The sequence below is a fragment of the Stegostoma tigrinum genome, chromosome 41 (genome assembly GCF_030684315.1).
Source record: "Stegostoma tigrinum isolate sSteTig4 chromosome 41, sSteTig4.hap1, whole genome shotgun sequence".
NCBI lineage: Eukaryota > Metazoa > Chordata > Chondrichthyes > Orectolobiformes > Stegostomatidae > Stegostoma > Stegostoma tigrinum.
The window spans coordinates 13,251,121-13,264,126 of record NC_081394.1 but is presented as its reverse complement, the minus strand read 5'-3'; positions in this window follow the sequence as shown (position 1 = coordinate 13,264,126).

The following is a 13,006-nucleotide window of genomic DNA, read 5'->3' as shown; positions in this document are numbered from 1 at the left end:
TATAATTTTCAAATTGAACGGCTGTAATAATAAACTCTAAGCAATCACATTTTTTTTACCATTGAATTCGAGCAAACATGTGAGGGATAATGCTCAGTGTAGGCAGTTGTCTCAGAATCATGAATAAAAGCATTAATGCTGGAAAACAGAAAAGCCAATGCTGAACTCAAGTTATCTTTCTCAATGACGGGATATAGCTTTTTATTTTTAAGAAAATCATATTTTTTATCTTCTCGTTATCTACTTATATGAGAAACGCATCTAAAATTCAGTCCATTCACATTGAGAATACCTTTAATACCTTTAATCCCTTTGCATAATTAGATGTGTCTAACAGTGGTCAGCACAGGCCACTCCTCCATCCAATCAAATTATCTGTACTTCTTCAACAGGACAATTTCTGTCGCATCCATACTGCTAAAATTCGACATAAACTTCTCTCAAACTAAAAAATATCACTAAATTCCAGGAATTATTATATTTTCATGTTTGTTGGCAGCCTTAAAAACTCCACAATAACCTTTGTTTTGTCATTGTCTCGGTCCATTGGTCCATGTCCATTGCTGCAATCAAAGAACATGACTTTTGTTTAAGCAAACTCAGTTAGATAGATTTATAAGCAAGTGCACCTTTTTGTGTGGATCAAATAACTCTACGTGATGCTTCAAACACGTGCTTGATTTGTGACAAATTAAACACCAGGTTGCCTCTGTACAATGCATCATTAAGTAATCCTGAAATGAACCTTTTGATTAGTGTTTGAAATCTTGTTGGACCATACTTCATATGGAACTGCAAGAATGTAAACTGGTAATGTCGTTAGCTGTCAAGAAAGCCAACATTCATCTATCTTTTTGGATACAGTTCCCTGCAAGTGTCCTCTGAGAAATTTCAAATTTGACCTTGTCCACCTTTCTCAATTCAATTTTCCAAATGTAGAATAGGATATTAATCGGATTTGCTAACTCAGTTGGCAATGTGGTAGTGCAGTCACAATTACTTCGTATCAGTTCGGTTCAATACGCTTTCAATGGTGAACTCCATTGTTGAAAATCACAACCAACATATCGTGTCTGAGCAGGCTTTCAAAGCATTTTGAGCCTGTGCCTATTTTAGCCAATTAAGCCAATAAGGGTATTATTTATTAAGGACAGCATTTCCAATATCAGTTAAGCCTTTATTGTTTATACCCACATATCTACCCACGTCATTATAATGACTCTATCAGGGTCATTTCAAATTTCATCTTGAAGGTAACTCCAAAAGTTGTCTCAATTTTTGAACACTACTTCGTTGTCCAATTTAACTTAAGGATTGTAAAATGCAGAACGATCTGTATTTAATTCCCCCTTCGGAGTTATAACTACTAAAATGTAATCCATTTGTTTACCTTTACATCATATAAGTATATTTTCAGAATGCAGCCTGTGGTTTTTTCCTTGTATTTGGTGCTATCATCAAATGATTTAGCTCACACAATTTCCCTTTTGTTTCGTAAGGCCAACTGAATCTTGTTCTCATACATTTAGCTGCCACTAATTGTAACAGAAATATTAATGAGCCAACCAAATTCTCAGCGTGGGAATGTAAAGAGAAAGAGATAACACAGTTTGGAGATGGAGGAACACAAAAGGAAAGACAGCATCAGAGGAGAAAGGAAGTTGGCTTTTCAGGTCAGAAACAATTCTGAGGAAGGGTCCTAACACAAAATGTAATCTTCCCTGCTCCTCTGGTGCTAAACTGGTCTGTTGTGTTCCTACAGCTCCATACTGTGTCATCTCTGAATCCGGCATCTGCAGTTCTTAATGTCTCTGAATCTTAAGAGAAATATCAGTTCTGAGGGAAAAAAAAGACAGTGAGGTAGAGGTTAGTCTAGCTGATATGGTTTTCAGACGTTCAGTGTAGATTTGTTGGGTCGGATGGCCTGTCCTGCATTTTAGGGATTGTCTGAACAGGTAAAACAGAAAAAAAAATCCCAAAGAAATAAACTTTCCAACAGGAAGAAGAAAGGAAAATGCTTAATCTGAGCAGTAAGTTGTCAGTCTACATAACATCAACATTCCAGAACATGTTATTTGGTTCAGTTAGTGATCAGGAGTGACAAGAAATTAAGCATAATTCAGTTTGCTTTTTGCGAAGAAAAAAAAATGGAATTTATGAATGCAGTGTTCCTTCTTCACGATGTTTAGGTCTTTATTTCCTATCCAGAATTCAGAAGCCTATTGTTGGGAGAAGTGAAGGAATTTTGCTTCATTCCATATACAAATAGACCTCATCTATCTCATTGAGATTTTTTTTTTGTCTGTTCTCAAATCAGACGTGGATTCTATTTGGCCCACTGCACATTCCCTTATGTGTTTGCCGACCTGATCTGTAGGGAAATTTGCATCCGTTGGAGCAAAGAAAATGAAGTCAGCGTTCGTACCTTTAGTATGTGTCAAAAATTCTGATCCATTCCTCGCGAGGAAAGTGAGAAATGGAACCTCAATGAAATCCTATTGGAAATAAATGCTCAGAAACTAATGATTTGCATTCATCCATCTGCTTAGATCTCGTTCTTGAAATGAATAATTAATACTTTCAGCACGTGTACTGTTTTAAAACTTTGTTTTTCAAATGACTCCTTCAATGAAGTAGACAATGTTTGCCCATATCGTTCGCGAAAAATAAGGCAACTAATTCAAATATATATTACCATTATCATATTTCCACCGGTGTTGCACAGTTGGCTGGATAGAAAGTTCAAAATATGAAGCGATGCCAAGAGAACAAATTCAATTGCATGTCCAGCTAAAGTCACCATAAAGGTCCCAAATTCTGTTCCTCGCTACGAAAAGTAGTGACTATCATTTAAAATGTTATCAGCCGTTACTCTGTTAAGGCAGTGTGATATTATTCCTGTTGAACCTATGTAGTTATATAATCAGTTGAATTAAAGTTTAAACGTGCAGGTGCAGAAATGGTGGTGCCGCACGTTTTATTTTCAAACTATTCTAAACAAAAGACAAATCATTGATGGAATCTTACTCCAACTGCATTCAAGTTCTTGAATTTGGTATTGCCATCACTGAGCATGATTCATAGGCCACATATTTAAAATATAATGTGGATGTATCGCTGCCCCTACAGAATACTGAATTTTACTAATTATATACCACATTGAATCAATGTCTTTTAATTCTTATGCCATTGTGGTATACTAGTTGTCTACCTTCACCTCACTGCACTGTTTTCTCTCACACTCGACAAGGTCCACTCCCCACTGCAGGATTTACTTTTCCTCTCCGCTACTTTTAAGCCAGAACGCATCGCCACAACTGTGTCATCGCACTACAGCATGCAGACGACACTTCTAAGTGTGCAAGTCTCGATAATGTACGCGGGACCATCGTTGGTAGGCTTTTGGAGTCAGATGATAGCTTAGGTCTCACCCTGGACATCTGCAAGGTGAAGACCTTTCATCAAACTGGCTTAACATTGTGGACTCAATCCAAAAACATCGACGCCCACAGAGAGGCATGAGAGAAGTTAGGCCATTTCCATTTATAAGAGCATCCTGTTAGCTAAAACAACTATCAATGAAGAAATGCAGCACCGCATCCTGTATGTTAGCACAACCTTCAACTGGCTGAGGAAAAGAGCTTTCAGGAGTCAGATCCGACACCAAGATAATGGTTTAAAGAGCTGTGGTGGTTTTCCACTCTCCCTTACAGCTTGGAGACTGGAAGATCCACAACAGACATTTCAAGGTCCTGGAATATTATCACTAACGCCGTCTGTACAAGATTCTATGAAGCTGCTTGGAATAAAGCTGCAGAAACACCAGCACTGTTGACTCAATCAATTCCAACAGCAAGGGGGTTGCCACCCTAGATCGGCTTTGATAGCCTGAGCAAGTTGTCTGCATGACAGACACAAGACTCCCCAAGCAGTTGCTCTAATCCCAGCTTCAAAATGAGAGGTGAACCCCAGGATAATAGAGAAACAGTTCATTTTTTTTTCAAGGCCTTACTGGCAAAGTGTGACATTCCCATAAAAACTAAGAGTTACTGCCCCAAAACTATTCCAAGTGCAGGAACAGCATTTAGGAAGGTGTCAAGGGCCTCAAGTTCCCTGAGACTTGTCATCATGGGAAAGTTGAAGAAAGATGAAAACGGCAAAAACAGCATGCTGATGCACTAATATCCCACTTTCCATTACCACGATCACCTTCTGCCCCAAATGTAATAGAGCCTGTGGTAGATACAGTGATTTTTAGAGCCACGTATTGGCTCGCCCTGAGAGTGGAAGAGAGTAAAAATTATCTTGCAGGGTCAACCAATGAATGGAAAAAATAGAACAAAATAAATGTTATCGTGGTATAAATGATCGAGATTTTGCAGAAATGATAGGATTGTACAGTGCATTATATAGATTGCCAAATCAATTTAAGAACAGTTGTAATGACATTGAATTATGGTCACCATTTTTGTCACTAATTCCAGGGCATCACACGTTATTTATTATTAAATTGCCAAACACTGCTCTTCCATTACAATTATTCATCCACATTCAGATAGAATAAGTCATAAGTCACCAGTTGGCACAAGCACAGATTGACATGAATGTTTGTGTATCAAGATGATGGAGTACAAGCTGTTTTCATTCTGAGTTTCAATCACTTTTGACTGAAACAGAACAAATTTCTATCCTCTGAGGCATTAAGACTATTTTATTTTCATCATAAATTTTAGTAACAGAGGTTGACCTTGCTAATATTCAGCTTTCAGGCTTCCTTTTAATATCGGAGTCTTTTGTCTGTTATATTTGTAAGGGAAGAATCGAATGGGCAGAGTTATGATTTCGATCAATATTTCGATTGGCTTCATGATTTTATTACTTCAGATGTGCTTCTATGAGGCAGTGACATGGTTGGCCCTTATGAATGCTTTGACCTTACAACAATCAGGATATGACATGCCTTTCATTATGAACATGAAATAAGTTTTGTTTTGCATCTTTGTATTTTTTTTGTGCAGAGACTGCCTTGCCTTCACCGTTCACATGTTGGTGGCAAGACAGACAGACTGACAAACAGAGTCAGCATTATTTGCAAACACCACAGCACACAATAGAATTAGGTAAATTATGCGTTCTTTACTAAGTTTGTCAATTAAATGACAGCATAATAAGCATAATAAGTTTCTGGAAACTGTAACACTTTGGGAAACTTTTGAATAGAAACGACATGGATACAGAGATGTAAGCAGATTTTCTTTCATGCTGTGCATGTGTATGAGAGAGAGAAAAAAAAGGTTCAATGCACAAAGAAGAAAGAAACACACTGACAAGGGGCTAAGAATTTAAAGGGAAATATTGACGTATGTCACTTAAATGTATTTTTCCACACATTCACAAAGATGGAAATAGGAACATGGCAATCACGCTACAGAGAGATACAAAAATAACAGAGCAATCAGGAGATAAGCAAAACTGGAGCCACATGCACATATCTTACCTGATGGGCAAACACAACTACACTTGTACATCTGCTAACAGATAGCAGATATGGAGTTACATATTAACAACACTATTTTTAACAGATGTTGTAGAAGGAGTGAAAATTAGGCACATTGACCCAAGTGTGCAGCGTAATTTGTTCTTATGAGAACACTGTATGTTTCAACAATGTTAAAGAACAGATGAACCAAAAGTTAATTTTATCCATGTTAAGTTCATACAATTTGAGATTGAATCTCATTGAAATAAATACTTCCGTTTCCTGACTTCTCATCCATTAATCATGCATGAGAACTTTGGTAAACATGTGAATAGAACCAAATTAATGATTTTGTCAGAGATATCGAGGTTGAATGGGCATACTTTTACTGAAAACTTCAAACACCACTTGACTAAATGGAAATTGTCACTGCCACAAATAAACTGCTTCTACAAAGAAAAGAACAGCTTGTGCCCAAATATCTGCATATTGTTGCAAAACATTTATTTGATATGTTGTTTTTTACATTATTGTAACATGTACCAGGAGGCAGTGAAAAGAATAATTTTGCATCATGCAGACGATCATATCCTACATGGGCACATCAAGACAGTAAAATAGGATGCAGAGAAATGTAAAGTCTAGTTCAGAAGAGGTTCATTCATATGCCTGGTACCTCTCCAAGATGGAAGGGGAGTCGGACACTCGAGCGCAGACCTGGTCTAGTCAGTCCGGTTTCATTTTTCATTTCTTCTCCTTCCTTTTTTTTTCAATTCGTTTTTTTTTCTCTCTTTTCCTTCTTGAATTGACCTTCTGGACAGAGTTTGGTTGCAAAGATTGTATTGCAACGACTGGGCCCAGTGCAGACTTAAATGAACCTAGCATGGACCCAACGTGGACTACAATTATGCAAACTTTCTGCCACACATGGACTGAATCATTAAATCCCAACAGATGAAAACAGTTCCTTTGGCACAATAAGTCCACATCGAAACTCAGAGCATCCCAGCCACACCCATCCCGCTATAACCCACGTAATGTACATATACCTGAACACTACTGGCAACTTAGTGTGGCCAAATCACATAGCCTGCACAACTTTGGACCGTAGGAGGAAATCAGAGCATCTGTATGAAACGCATGCAGACACAGGGAGAACTACAAACTCCACGCAGACAGTTGCGTAGGATGGAATTGAACGAGGGTCCCTGACACTTTGAGGCAGCCGTGCTAACCACTGAGCCACCATGCTGCCGGTGGTGGTGTAAGCTTCTGGTATGATAGCAGGCTACTTCAGTGAAGGCAACATCAGTGAGGTTGGCCTTGTGACAAGTGATAGCACCTGACATTGACTAAGTCCAACTTTGCTCGTAATGAATTTGTGGCAAAATGGCCATCACAATAATGTCAGCAAAGAAGGCTGCATCTATGCTCGGAAATGGCTTCAGGACCAGAGATGTTGGACTTTAGCTGCTGTGCTGAGGCAAAGTCAGATGAAGCTAAATTGAGCCATGTCTCTGTGAAACACAACACATAAGTCTAGTAATACTTCCTTCTGTTCCTACAATTCATGATTTACCACATTCTCCCAGCAAGACGAAATATGGAGAAAATGCAATGACGTAAACGATGAAATGAGGAAAACATATTACAAAAACACACTGCTGACACAAGCCACTGAAGATGTGAAGTTGAATGGAATTTCTTTTCTGCCAGGCATTTTGCAATAAAGTTATCTTGCGTTTTAAACTACGTAATGTTCCTATTGCATTCCTAGTGGAAACTGAAGAAAATAAGTTGTTACAGAAAAGCATTTTGGGAAAAAACCCTCCCCAAGTAAATTAGATCTGAGTTTGTTTCCACGTCCGTGAGCAAGAAATAAGCATATAATGTGTTATTATATCCACGTCAGTACCTCACCTCTTTGGAGTTAGGGTCTAGTCGGTCAACTAAAGTGCATTGTATCAGTCAGAGTTTATGTTTAAGTGTACCGAGGTTGTTTTAGTTATTGGTACCGATTGCCAGATCTTGAACAGAAATATTGTGGGAGATGGCGCTTTGCCTTCCTCAATATATAATTGTTGTTCTCCCCTCGGAACATATTTGTTTTTCTGACTGATATTAAATTACATGAATATTCAACCTCTTATGCAGTTTGATGCCTTGATTTTACCAACAAAATGTTCTTGACTTGGCTGGCAATATTTTGCAGATAAAGCTTATTTACCTATTGATGTAGTTTGGGTTTTTTGTCTCTTTGTTTATGTTTTGGTAACTGAAGATCTGAAGAAATGGAAAGAGGGTGAGTGTTCTAATAATCACGGAAACATGATTCAATACGTAAAATAGTTTCAGTGAAAGAAAATAGGCTTGAGATCGGTATGACAGGTCGGCACAACATCGAGGGCCGAAGGGCCTGTACTGTGCTGTAATGTTCTAAAAAAAAGCACAGATTTGATGCACTGGAAACGCTTGATTAAACATTCTTGCTCACAATCCAAAGTCTGACTTTGATTAACGACTAATGGCAGTCCTGAAACATGAGCTAGGTAAATTTTCATGCATCGGGAGTCTGAAATGCAATTGCTTTATAAAAAGGACCTAATAACGTGCTCAAAATTTTCATTCTTGTTTATGATAGTTTTCGAATGTAATGAGAAAAGAAAAAAAAAAATAGTCCATATGTCAAAGAGTGCATTTATTTGTAAACATGCCCCTAGATTCTATTCGTCGTTGCTTGTTTTTCAGACTCAATATTTAATCATGGTCATTTTTGTTGTCTCTGTAGATCTTGCAAAGGAGCAAGCAGGCAAGTATTATACATAATCTGTGAACCATGCTGATGATATGATAGCATGCAGTTTCTTTTTCAATCATATCTATTACATTTATTCGACACTGATCAGAAATTGCCACAATATGATTGCCATGACATTTGCAACTGAGATAGATTTACTTCCATAGTTGCTGAGAAAGTAAGAGAAAACTTTTCTAAACAAACAAATTGTGGAAAATATCTGATCGCCTCTGGGAAACAAGTCAAAGACTTAAAATGAAACAGTTCCATTTCTGTTAATTGGAGCACAGAAAGCCACATGTAACCATATTTATATGAATAAGTGGAGACATCTTGGTTGTAGAAGACAGTGATAAAATGTGAGGTGTAAGTTTTTACACAAAGGAATAGGTACCGCAATCCAAAGTAATTGTAAAACGACACTGATGGCAGGAGAGGGGAAACAAAGCGAAAGTTTAATATCTGTGAATTTCATTTCTTTTGTAGCCTAATAACGGCATAGCCAGGCATCCATATCAATGGTTGATATTACAATAGTGGATCAGTTTCAAATATTCGATTTAAACAAATGAAGTAGTCGTTAAACAGAGTATGCTTCCACCACAGAGATACAATGGTGCAGCTTTTATGATTCAATAATATGCTTAAATTTGAATGTTTTGGCAAGTGCAAATTCCTGAATTATATGATTCAAAGTGTGAAATCAATCCAACGGTTAAATAAATATTGCAAGTCTCATGCAAACATTGTACATTTAGTGTGAAATGACTTGAGCCTATATAAAATGCCTGTGTTCAATAATAACTTGGTGTAAAAGCAGAAGTACATAAGAAGTGGAAGACCAGGGAACTTAAAGATAAAAAAAAACTATCATGGAACAAGTATTAAAGTTGTAGAACTAGCCAAAAACTGAGTGTTTGTTACCCTCGAGAGGTGAGATGTGAAAGCTTCCCCCATCTAAAAATGGCCAGGGAAGATCCCAGCTCTAAGGAAGGAAATATTTATTAAAAAGCAATCATCAACAGTCATGAGCCGATAGGTCGATAGAGGTAACAGTATCCTATCATTTAGGAAGATAACATAACATGCACTGTTGTCGTGGATACACTGAAAATGGCCCTGTTTGGATTTTTCATGTAAATTTCCAAATTAAAACAAAATTAATACAAATATTTGCTATTCATCAAATTTAAAATTGTAATTCTGTTTTGCCGTTGCTGAACTTAATTAACTGAACAGACTAATGATATCTTTTAGAAAATGCCATTTTTTTCTCTCTCTCTACTGTGACTCACAGATCTGAAGATTTTCAAAGAAGGTGAGGATTTGACCAAGACGTATGGACGCTTAAAATACAACAGGTGTGCTGTCAGCATGTCATTGTCACCAAAACAAGACTTTAGATGTAAGTTGTTTGTCATCAGTAAAATGATGTTTTCAGTATACTTTCCCAACTCCTAAAATAGACAATATGATGCATTGAACGGTGAAGCCTCTCTCTATCATGTACAAAAATATTAGAAACAATTTCTATTAAGAAATAAAGATTATTTAATGATAGAATTCTTAGAATCATAAAGAACAAGAAATCAGTCCTGCATTCTTAGAATCAAAGTGTGTAATAAGAAAACGGAACAATTGTACAGATTCATCAGCTGACACGATATCAAATTTTCTTTCTCAATTAAAATTGTTCATTGTGATTTTCTTTACTTCTGCGATTTGGATAGCAAGTATTTTTTAAAGTATACTCTGTTTGCCATGCAGTTTTTAAAAAGGAACAAGCAGGTAAGTGAAATATATTACTAACAAGAAGATAACAAAAACTGCAGATGCTGGCATCAAAGATAACACAGAGGGGAACTGGAGAAACACAGCAGGCCAGGCAGAATTGGAGGATCTGGAAATTCAACGTTTCGGGTCAGGACCCATTTCTGAAGAAGGGTCCCGACTGAAACGTCAACTTTCCTGCCCCTTTGATTCTGCCTGTCCTGCGGGGTCCCTCCAGCTCCACACTATAATTTCTCTGCATAGCATTAAAAAATCTGCCCATGATAATTTTCATTTTCACAGCTAGAGCAGAATTCCATACGTTTTGATCACAAAACTTCAATTTTATTCTTGGAAAGGCAAGTTGCATTCACAGTTAAAATGACAGAGAAAGAAGAAAGTTTATGAAGAACATTGATGTCATATTGTTATCAATCCAGAAACCCAAAAGATCATCTGGTTCAATCCATCTGGAAAAAAAAACTATTGGAACGAATTCAGGAGCAGCCAAACAGAGACATTTAAATAAGAGAAACTTACATACAATCAGATAGTTTTATTTGACATGGACACAGAAAAGCAGAACGTCCACAGGATTAGCATGATGGAAAGTCAGATAGTGACAATAATGTTTGTATGTTGTAGATGCTGATGATGAGGTATGATTGAAGCCAGGCTGAATATTACAGAAAACTGTATGTAAAGAAATGATATCTGTATTTATCAAGTCAAATGAAATGAAATGATGTTGACTTGCATAACTAACATAAATATGTTCGTGAAAAGTCTAGTGGGATCATGTCGAGTTAAAAAAATGAATTAGACATTGGGGAAGAATGTTATGTGTATGGAATAATAGATGTTTAGGTGTTCAGGTACGTAATTCACTGCAATTTGGCTCACAGTAAGACAGGATGTTTAAGAAGGCATTTGACATGAAGAGTTGCTGCATCATGTTGAGATTTTAGAGGATGTAGGTGATTTATCTCCGAGATTGATTTGTGTGTGTCAAGCCTCACTATTACGTGTAGGGTCATATTTAACTCAAGCAGGTTCAGAAAAGTTTTACGAGGATACTGCCAGAATGGAGAGCTTGAATAGCTTGCGTATGCTGGGACCAATTTCACGAAAACAGAGGAATTGGAGTGTGATTTTGTGAAGTTTCTTAAATCAAGAGGGGCATAGGTCAGGTGAACAACAAAACATTTTTCCTAGAGTAGTGGATTTGAAGACTGGGGACATATAGTCAAAGTCAGAAGAGAAAAAAATAAAGTGACGTGAGGGATAACTTTTATTTGGGAAAACCAGTGATTGTGATGGGTGCAGGTACAATTATAACATTTCAGACATATTTGGAAAAACACAATAATAGGAAATACTTAGAGTGATATGGACAAGAATGAGGCAAGCAGAACGGGGTTGTTTTGGGAACATGGTTGCAATGGCCTAGTGAGTCAGATGGATCTCTTTCCATGCTGTTGGACTCGATGATTCGATGTTTTTATTCACAGCTGAACAAGAATTATGAAGCAAACCGAGTGTTATTAAATTCCACCTGGTAGAATTGAGTTAAATATCAAAAGAGGCTTTACGGGATAAGCTGTCTACACTCAAAATGTGAGAAGGTCTTGGCAATGGATATGTTTTGTGCAAGCATTTTGACAATGCAGACAACAAGCTTACAGTTCTCCTTGCAATCAGACGCACAATGCCGGAGTTCTGTATGACAGCAGACTTCAGACCTTGTTAAAGTAAAATGTTCATTTATATCAAGCAGCTGCACTTTATATTCACCCATTTAATTTAAGACTTTGGTGTGATTTATAAAAAAAAGTATAATGCAGTCAAAACCAAATTGTCTTGTAAAATACGCATATATTTTAAACTCCCCATGGACCTCATTCATGAAGATCAAAGATCATGTTTAAGAGAACACACGTTATTGTTGGAATATTAAATGATTGCCGATTGAACAAGGCGATGTGGATAATGTTGTCTAAGTGGTCTCCCAGGAAATATTTGCTATAACACAGCACAAGACACTAATGAGCAAAATTACAGATTAATTCATAATATATAGTTACTATAACTGGTACAATGTTAGCTAGGGCTGTTCGGGCATTTGGAGAGGATATTCCAACAGGTTCAGTGATGGATATATAAGTCCAGATATTTTGTATTGTACAGGTACGTCACATAATTTCAGTGTAATCGTAAAATTTGAAGGTAATGCTTTTAAAAATTATTATTCATATCGAGGTTGAAGAGGTAGCAAATGAAGTGCAATGCTGACAAAGGCGAAGCAATATGCGTGGGCAGCAGAACATGAGAGATAATATAAAATCTGGTTTAGGCCTGCAACCATGATCAATGAGCAAAACAAATTGGTTGTATATGCGTGATGCTCATTTTAAAAGACAGTTTTGACTGGAAGTGAAATAGGAACTGATGAGAATGCTACACTTTGTGGACCGAGGCATGCCTTATAATGTGACAAAGGATACTGAACATATATTAGAACGTGTCATGCATCCAGTTGAATCGTTTCTAGTCAAAACATCATGATTTTCCAGGGAACAAAAATAAGGTCACCAAAGTTATGGACCGATTTGTGATGTTTGACCAAATCGTTGCCTAGGACAATGCCCGAACTGCTTGTTTTCTGAATTTCATATTAATGATGTATCCCTGATAACCTTTGGCTCTCTTGTAAAGAAGCATGTGTATCTTTGCAATATTCAGCGACCACCCAACCATCACTTTCTGATAAAATCATTTCAAACATCGAAGGAAATTAAGTTCCCGCATTTCCAGCTTACAACGATGAAACACATAAGAAAACCTCATTTCCTGCTCTGGCTCATTCTTAAGAAGGCTTTCCTTTTTTAAAGTCCATTGTATAAAGAACATTCTGAAGCATTTAACTTTTAGTTAAAATACCAATACCATTTTCTCCCATA